Source organism: Mustela lutreola, chromosome 6, assembly GCF_030435805.1.
Source record: "Mustela lutreola isolate mMusLut2 chromosome 6, mMusLut2.pri, whole genome shotgun sequence".
NCBI classification, from domain to species: domain Eukaryota; kingdom Metazoa; phylum Chordata; class Mammalia; order Carnivora; family Mustelidae; genus Mustela; species Mustela lutreola.
The window spans coordinates 88,689,033-88,697,757 of record NC_081295.1 but is presented as its reverse complement, the minus strand read 5'-3'; the positions used below and the strand labels follow the sequence as shown (position 1 = coordinate 88,697,757).

Below are 8,725 nucleotides of genomic sequence, written 5' to 3'. Positions count from 1 at the left end.
TGGATGCACAGTGTCATTCCAGATGGGGGAATGGCAGAGGGGTTGCAGGATGTAGTGGTCAGTGGTCAAGGATGGGAAAATCCTGGTGACCTGAGGAAATGAGTGGAGCAGAGGTGGAACATCAGATGGGTGGGTCCAAACTCGCTATGGTGGAGAATGGGGAGCTCTCCCGTGTTGACCAATGGGGTTGTGATGTAAGGGAAGCAGGAAGGAAGATGTCACAAGGGCAGTGATCACTCTTTTCTCTTCTGCATTTTCCTGAACTGCTCCCTCTTCACACTCCCCTTCTTAATTGCAAAGTAATAGTCAAGTCTCTCAGGGTACATGGAAAACAGTCCTATGGGGGCAGCATCCTCCAGCATCTGGAAGAACCCTGGGATACCCAGGACCCAGTGGATCCTGGGACCGGGTTAGGATGGAGGGGACAGGGCTATGGGGGTGGCCATGGCTGCTGCTGCTGCTTTTCTGGGCCTCAGGTAAGGAAATGCAGGGGGAGGGATGCAGATGGCTGAAGGGGTACCTGTGAAGAGGGGTTTCTCTCCCTTCTTTAGAAGGGACTGGATGGGATCAGGGTGTGTGCTAGACACAGGAAAGAGACATGAAAGTAATGGATACACTTGTCCCAGTAGGAACTGGGTGATGAAACAGAATATGGAGGTTCCTCTAGTGCACTGTAAAGTTGAGAAATTATGTGAAGTCATCCAAACAGCCTCTCATCACTATGCTGATTCCTGGAAGATGTAAATTGTAAGACAAAGTCTCTCCTTAAAAGGATTAGGCACTGAGGTAGAGGAGGCATGAATATAAAGGAAAGGTAAATTTAAAAGAGGGAAAGTCACGGCATGAAGACAAAAATACAGTGGAAGTCTCTCTAGCAATGCCAGAGAGGCCATGTGGAAAAGAGGGGGGAGGTTCTGGAATCAGACAGAACAAGGTTCAAATCCCAAATTCAGATATGCTACTTCTACATTTGTGACCTTAGGAAGTCCTCCAACCTCTCTGAGCCTTAGTGTCCACATTTACAAATAGCACCTATTCCATATTTATTTGTACATAGGGGTTGTCCTAAGAGTTAAGTAGCAGACTGGTATAAAATTCTTAGGTTCAGTATTTAGGGCACAATAAGTGGCTTAATAAAAGTTTGGTGGATGATGATGGTGGTGGTGGTACAAGCAGGTACAGGGTGATTAGTGGTATTTAGGGTTGAAAGGTGAAAGAGATTAGTGCAGGTGGAATTGTTCAGGTAGACTCTACTCTGGGACCAGAAGGGACAGATGTGGGTGGAGAGGCGTGGGGAGAGCATTCAGCTGGGGGATGGCAGGGGCTAGTATGAAGTACTGTGTACTGGAAAGCAAGGGACCTGTCTGGGGAAGCACGAGTAGAATAGAATGTGGGTTGTAAAACTATTTCAACTATTTCAGTTCTTTTTTACCTTTTTTTTATCATTTTATTAAAATTTTCCCATCTTCAAAATATAGAAAGAATAGCCACCATAAACTTATTACTGAGATTCAGACATCCAACCATAATCGATATTTTACCCTATTTGCTCCATATATATGTACATTGCTGATTTAAGTACATATATCATTATATATTATATATATTTATATATATTTATTTATAAAATTGCTGAATCAGGGGCGCCTGGGTGGCTCAGTGGGTTAAAACCTCTGCCTTTGGCTCAGGTCGTGATCCCAGGGTCCTGGGATCGAGCCCCACATTGGGCTCTCTGCTCAGCGGGGAGCCTGCTTCCTCCTCTCTCTCTCTCTCTGCCTGCCTCCCTGCCTACTTGTGATCTCTGTCTGTCAAATAATAAAAAAAAAAGAAATTGCTGTATCATTTCAAAATAATTTATAGAAATCCTACAAAACAGGAACCAACAAGTGTTGGCAAGAATGTGGAGAAAGGGGAACCCTCTTGCACTGTTGGTGGGAATGCAAGTTGATACAGCCACTGTGGAAACAGTGTGGAGATTCCTCAAGAAGTTAAAAATAGAGCTACCTATGACCCAGCAAGTGCACTACTAGGTATTTACCCCAAGGATACAGATGTAGTGAAAAGAAGGGCCACATGCACCCCAATCATCATAGCAGCAATGTCCACAAGAGCCAAACTGTGGAAGGAGCTGAGATGCCCTTCAACAGAATGGGTAAAGAAGATGTGGTCCATATACACAATGGAATATTATTCAGCCATCCGAAAAGATGAATATCCACCCTTTGCATCAACATGGATGGAACTCAGGATTATGTTAAGTGAAGTAAGTGAAACAGAGAAAGACAATTATCTTATGGTTTCATTCATATGTGGAACATAAGCAATAGCACAGAGGACTGCAAGGGACGGGAGGGAAATCTGAAGGGGGGAGAAATCAGAGGGAGAAGAACCCTAAGAAACTATGGACCACTGGGAAACAATCTGGGGGTTTCAGAGGGGAAGAGGTAACAGGCTGACGAGTACTAAGGAGGACAGGTGCTACCATGAGCACTGAGTATTATACCTAACTAATAAATCATTGAACACCGCATCAAAGACTAATTATGTACTATATAGTGGCTAACTGAACATAATAAAAAATAATTAAAAAATAAGAAATCCCAAATTACTCATAAATGTTTGTTGGAGCTCCTAATATTTTTGATCTATGACCTTGTATCTGTGCTGGGGTCTGCAGATGTAGGGATGGTGGAAGAAACATTTACTCAGTGAAGCACTTCGACTTCTCATTCCAGGATTCCAAGCTGTAGGTGAAGGGGAGAGACAAAAGTGCCTGTTGGGAGGAAAGAAATGAACATCGTATTCTACTCCTCCAGCCTGAAGGCCTGGCAGCGAGAGAAGAGCCAGGGCCCCCCGGAGACACTGGTGCACATGAACACTAGGAGAAAAGACCTAAACTGGGCCCAGGCTGGAAGATACCTCTTGAAGCATTGTCCCAGGGAAGCTGTATGCAAGGTCACAATGACAGAGCTCTGACGGAAGGACTTGGGGCTGTACCAGTGAGTAAATGACCTCTTACCTCAGAACCCCCATGTCCTGTCCAAACAAATTTGGTTGATAGAGTGCAAAGGTGAGAAGCAGCGAGACCCAGGACAGAGAAGGGGTTTTGTGGAGGATGACCTCAACCACAGGCTGGGGCCCCATCTGCCGGGAGGGCTGCTTTGGAGAGATGGCGCAGAGGAATGGGAAAAGCTCCAGACCCAAAATCAGTGCACCTGGGTCTTCCACACTCACATTTTGTGAGTTAGAGAAAGCTGATAGCAGCTTCATATTCCTTTTCTCTGGTAATTGGAGAAAACTCTAGGCTAATGTGGCTAAAGAAACTGAGTCTAGTACAGATTGCTCCTGCCCGAAGGAAATATTAGTTTCACAGGTGAGACAAAACATAATCTTCTGGAAAGGGTACCTGCAGTAATGATTGAGTTTGTACTGAATTCAGTCGGACTGATTTTTAGTTAGGTTAAAACAAATGAACAGAGGTTTCTTTCTAGAGTTGCCTTGGCCTCCCCAGAGATAAATGGACGTTCCCTCAGGACATTGGGGGGAGTTCTTCTTTATTCTTCTTGACTTTTTCTTCAGTGATCCAGGTGGAGAAGGGTATGGTAGTTGATGACCACAGAAAGAAACTTAATATACTGGGGGGGGGGGATACATGGAGGTGATGGATGTTGTCCACTCAACCCACAGTAGGAAGGAAGGCCTGAAATGAGGATTTCGGAGTATAGAAGGTGGGCTGGAGGGGAGGCGGGCAGGAGGGAGGTTCCCTGCCTCATGGGCGAGCTCCAGGTCAGGTTGGAGGCAAGAGCAGAAGGACCCTTGTGGCAGGTGAGTGGTTCACTTGACTGCGATGGGCTGGGAGGACATGGGTGCTAAGAGCTAAAAGATTAGACCAGACTCACTGGACGAGACTCCAGAGGCTGAGGCCAGCTGGATGTCACAGAGAGATATATAAGAATGGAGTCAGGAAACATAGGTTCCAGTGCTTGTTTTGTCGTCTGAGTGACCTTGGACACTCCCTGTCACCTTGTTCCTTGGGGGACTGGACTAGGTGGTATTGAATACTCCTTCTACCTTTGACCTTTCATGACCCTGTGAATGTTTCTCAAACAGAGTATAGTCCCTAGCAAGGATTTTGGGAGAGGGCTGCTCAGCATGTAGAAGAAGAAAGAGGCCACTTTCTGGTTCAGAGTAGGTCAGCCGGGTTGTGCAGATAGGCTGGAAAGCTCAGGGATGCTGAGCCATCTTCAGCAAGTGTTTCCTGGGATTACAGTTGTAGCCTGTGTCAGTCAAGGCTCAGAAGGGCTTTTTATCTCTTCCAGAAAATGGCACTGGCCAAAAGAACCAACCAAGGCAATCTGGATCCAATGTGAGTTGTGTCCGGGCAAGGGTTGTTCCATAAAGACCAAAGAAAAAAGGGCAAGGGCTTAGCTGAGGCCCTCAGCTCAGGGCCCACCTGTGAACTCCAGGGAGCCAGGCCGACCACATGGAAGACTTTACTCTGCTCCAGGTGGGCCAAGGGAGTCCTGAATCTTAGCAGACAGAATGACCTTTGCTTTTGTTTCTATCCTGAAGCCCCAGTGCAAGGGTTGAATGTTACTACTTCAAGGCAGCAAAAGTCCCATCTACCAGCCACAGAGGAAAGGAGCTGGGAACATGCAGGCGTATCATACCCCTGACAATGGGGCACCGCTTAGAAAATGGGATGGAAAATGGAAATGGAAATTTAGGAAAATGGAATCTGAGAATCAGCAGCCTCTTCCTCAGAGTTGAAGGAATGGGATCAACAGAAGTCCATCCCTACGCAGAACTGTTGGGGAATGAGAGTCATGGGTGGGTGTCGGAGAGCACTACCTGGAAGGGGAGAAATGTTGAAATGCACAAGGGGGATGGCATTCCATGCCAGGAGCAAGTGGTGGGAATGCATGCACAGAGTGGGCCAGCTACAGTGGTGGATCGCTGGGCTGAGTGTCAGGGAGAGGGTAAGGATAACGCACGGCCATACATTCAGATTGTGGAGACACCGGAAGGCCACACCGTCATGCGCACTTTGTCCTGTAGGCAATGCGGAGCAGGAAGGGTTTTCCTTAGACCCCCTGAGGGGAAGAGTGAGGGTCTTGGTTCAGTCACCCAGCAACTGTGCAGGAGGTTTGGAGAAAGGAGGTGTTAGGGGCAGGAAACCAGATAGATTCCTCTGGGGTGAATGCCAAGGTTAAAGATCCTGGGAAAAGTTGAGGCCCTGTCGTCAAAAGGTGCAAAGCCCTGCTTGGCTGCTCTCATAGCTGGGAGCAGGCTGAGCTTCAGAGCAGAACATCCAGCAGATATCCACCCTTTTAGATTCTGGGGGTGAGGGTCAAACCTAGGACTCCTGTGCTTGCTCTTCCCACAGGCCCGCTGCTGCTGGTGATTGTTCTGATATACGAATCCATCCTGAACAAGGGCCTTGTGGGTTCTTGGTCTTGTTTATCTCTCTCCATAAAGCCTGGGGCTCAGGTAAGTGGGGGCCAGGGACAGGCTTGGGTGGAAAGGAATGAGGGTGGAAAGGAAAGAAGGTGGTACCTGCAGATGTGGGTTTAGAGGAATCAGCTCCCAGGGGTTCCCCAGAGCCTGTTTCCGTCTTTCCTCACTTCTGTGCTCAGAAGTCTTTGGAGAGGAGGCCCACCCCTGGGAATGATGTGAAGGGGGCTGGGCTGGCTCCTTGGGATGCGTGGGAGGGGCAGGATGAGGATTTTCGTTACTGGGAACCCAGTCTTTTCTTCAGAGGAGGGAGGAAGACGCAGGCCTGAGCTGGCTTGAATGCGTCATTTTCTTTTCTTTTCTTTTTTTCTAAAGATTTTATTTATTTACTTAAGAGAGAGATAGTGAGAGAGAGCATGAACGAGGAGAAGGTCAGAGAGAGAAGCAGCCTCCCCATGGAGCTGGGAGTCCGATGCGGGACTTGATCCCGGGACTCCAGGATCATGACCTGAGCCGAAGGCAGTCGTCCAACCAACTGAGCCACCCAGGCGTCCCGAATGCGTCATTTTCAAATATCGTTCATTTCTTTTCTTTTCTTTTCTTTTTTAAACTTTCTTTTTAAAATTTATTTTCTTATTTTTTAAAGATTTTATTATTTATTTATTTATTTGACAGAGAGAGAGAGAGAAAGACCACATGTAGGCAGAGCGGCAGGCGGGGGGTGGGGGTGGGGGAAGCAAGCTTCCCCCTGAGCAGAGAGCCCGATGCAGGGCTTGATCCTAGGACCCTGGGACCATGACCTGAGCCAAAGGCAGAGGCTTTAACCCACTGAGTCACCCAGGCACCCCAATATTATTCATTTCTGTTACTCCTCAGGTAAGGCAGGCTCCTGAGGTGTCCCCAAGGCACAGCAAACCCAGGAAAGCAGACAACCTTCCAAGAGCAGATGGGCATGCCTTCTTCCACTAACAAATATCACATTCCACTCTGTTCAGTGGTAAATAAGAGGTTTCCTGAACTTCTTTGTGAGGTCTCTTATCCAGAGGGAGAAGAGCAATAACGGGAGGGTGGAGTGTAGAGGGCTGGCTGCAAAAAATCCCACGGGGAGTCATCAGGGCCAAGGGAACGGCAATCGATTTCTGTGCTGGGACTCAATATTGGGACTCACAAAGTGTAGTTCAGATGAACCTTACGTTTGTTCTCTTATTGCCATCTAGACTCGCTCTGCTGGGGATCTTGCTGGCCCCCCGGTAAAACGTGCAGGAAGACCCATCACACTTCAGGTCATTTTTTTTAAAAACAAACTTTACTTTTGAGAGCAGTTTCAGGTACACAGCAAAACTGAGAAGACGGTATCGAATTCCCCTGTTCCACCTGTCCCACCACGTGCACGGCCTCTCCCTCTATGAACAGTTCTCAGCCTGCAGTCAGACACCAGTCTGCTGCATCTCTCAAGTGCCAAAGACATTTAAGCTCTCCAAGTTGTGACCTTGAACCCCTTTCCCTGGTCTTGAGGTAAAGAGGAGACATCCACTCCCCTCTACCTGCAGGGTCATAATATATCCAAAATGTCTTGGTGTGGGTGAGGTTTGGATACCTTTTTGCATGGGTTGCATGCTGGTGTTCCCCCCTCACTCTGGAATATGGCATCTATTTTCTTGGGACTTGTGTTAGTTGCAGATAGCTAAATTCAATCTGCCTATTTTATGTAGGAAGGGATTTTTCAAAACCCAGAAGAGTAAGCCACTGGGAATGACTCTCACAGCTACCCTGCAGGGCGGGGATGCTAAGGGAGCCCCTGCTCTTGTCGCAGTCAGGACCCTGAAGAATCAGAAAACTTCCCAAGTAGGACGCAGCCAGCCTAGCTTCTGGGTCCAGCCTGATCCCACCTCAGCCACCATTCGCGGTAGCAAAAATGGTTGCCTTTCTTCCAAACTTAAGTCTTGCACATATGCATTTGACTGGTGGGGTCTAAATTCTATCTGGAACCCCGGCTGCCAGAAAGTCTGAGAAAAGATTGTGCAGACCTTTTATTGTGCAGAAAGGTCCATGGGAAGAAGGGAGGAATGGTCCACAGCCTCTGTCCCCAAAAATCTCAGCCAAAACTGAGATGAAAGCAGTTCAAATTTGAAAAGTCTTTTTTTTTTTTTGTCAGTGAAAGACAATTACAAACATATATTCGTTGTTGTGTTATGACAAATACACCCTTTTTATTTTTTTTTATTTTTTTAAAAGTTTTTATTTATTTATTTATTTATTTTTTAAATTTTTTATTTTTTATAAACATATATTTTTATCCCCAGGGGTACAGGTCTGTGAATCACCAGGTTTGCACACTTCACAGCACTCACCAAATCACATACCCTCCCCAATGTCCATAATCCCACCCCCTTCTCCCAAACCCCCTCCCCCCGACAACCCTCAGTTTGTTTTGTGAGATTAAGAGTCACTTATGGTTTGTCTCCCTCCCAATCCCATCTTGTTTCATTTATTCTTCTTCTACCCACTTAAGCCTCCATGTTGCATCACCACTTCCTCATATCAGGGAGATCATATGATAGTTGTCTTTCTCTGCTTGACTTATTTCGCTAAGCATGATACGCTCTAGTTCCATCCATGTTGTTGCAAATGGCAAGATTTCATTTCTTTTGATGGCTGCATAGTATTCCATTGTGTATATATACCACATCTTCTTGATCCATTCATCTGTTGATGGACATCTAGGTTCTTTCCATAGTTTGGCTATTGTGGACATTGCTGCTATAAACATTCGGGTGCATGTGTCCCTTTGGATCACTACGTTTGTATCTTTAGGGTAAATACCCAATAGTGCAATTGCTGGGTCATAGGGCAGTTCTATTTTCAACATTTTGAGGAACCTCCATGCTGTTTTCCAGAGTGGCTGCACCAGCTTGCAATGACAGATGCTGGCGAGGATGCGGAGAAAGGGGAATACACCCTTTTTAAATTATAAATTTATGTTATAATAAAAGTTACTGTTTACCAAAAACAATATGTTAGACATTATTATGTGTTACATATTGCATAAGAAGATACAAACACAGAGAATTCCTATTTTTTCTTATTCCAAAATCTATGGTACTTTTCTCAAACATCTCTGTGTGTTTAAGAAAACGACTCCTATTTCTCTGCTTCATTCTACTCCTGGGATACCCACATGATCATTAATTCCTCAGTGACATTTGGAAAATTCAGGTTCCATGGCAGTCACGTTCGTGAAAATAGTTCCAGTTTAGCATTTGTTTACAAC

General features: G+C 46.2%; 1 long non-coding RNA gene across 1 annotated transcript; it reads left to right on the top strand.

Moving 5' to 3' along the window:
- Positions 1 to 485: 485 nt before the first annotated feature.
- On the top strand, positions 486 to 7,655 carry LOC131833947 (uncharacterized). Its single transcript, XR_009354696.1, has 4 exons — positions 486 to 2,263; positions 2,736 to 2,999; positions 4,320 to 4,830; positions 5,387 to 7,655. It is a non-coding gene; the product is annotated as an uncharacterized LOC131833947 (long non-coding RNA).
- The last annotated feature ends 1,070 nt before the right edge of the window (positions 7,656 to 8,725 follow it).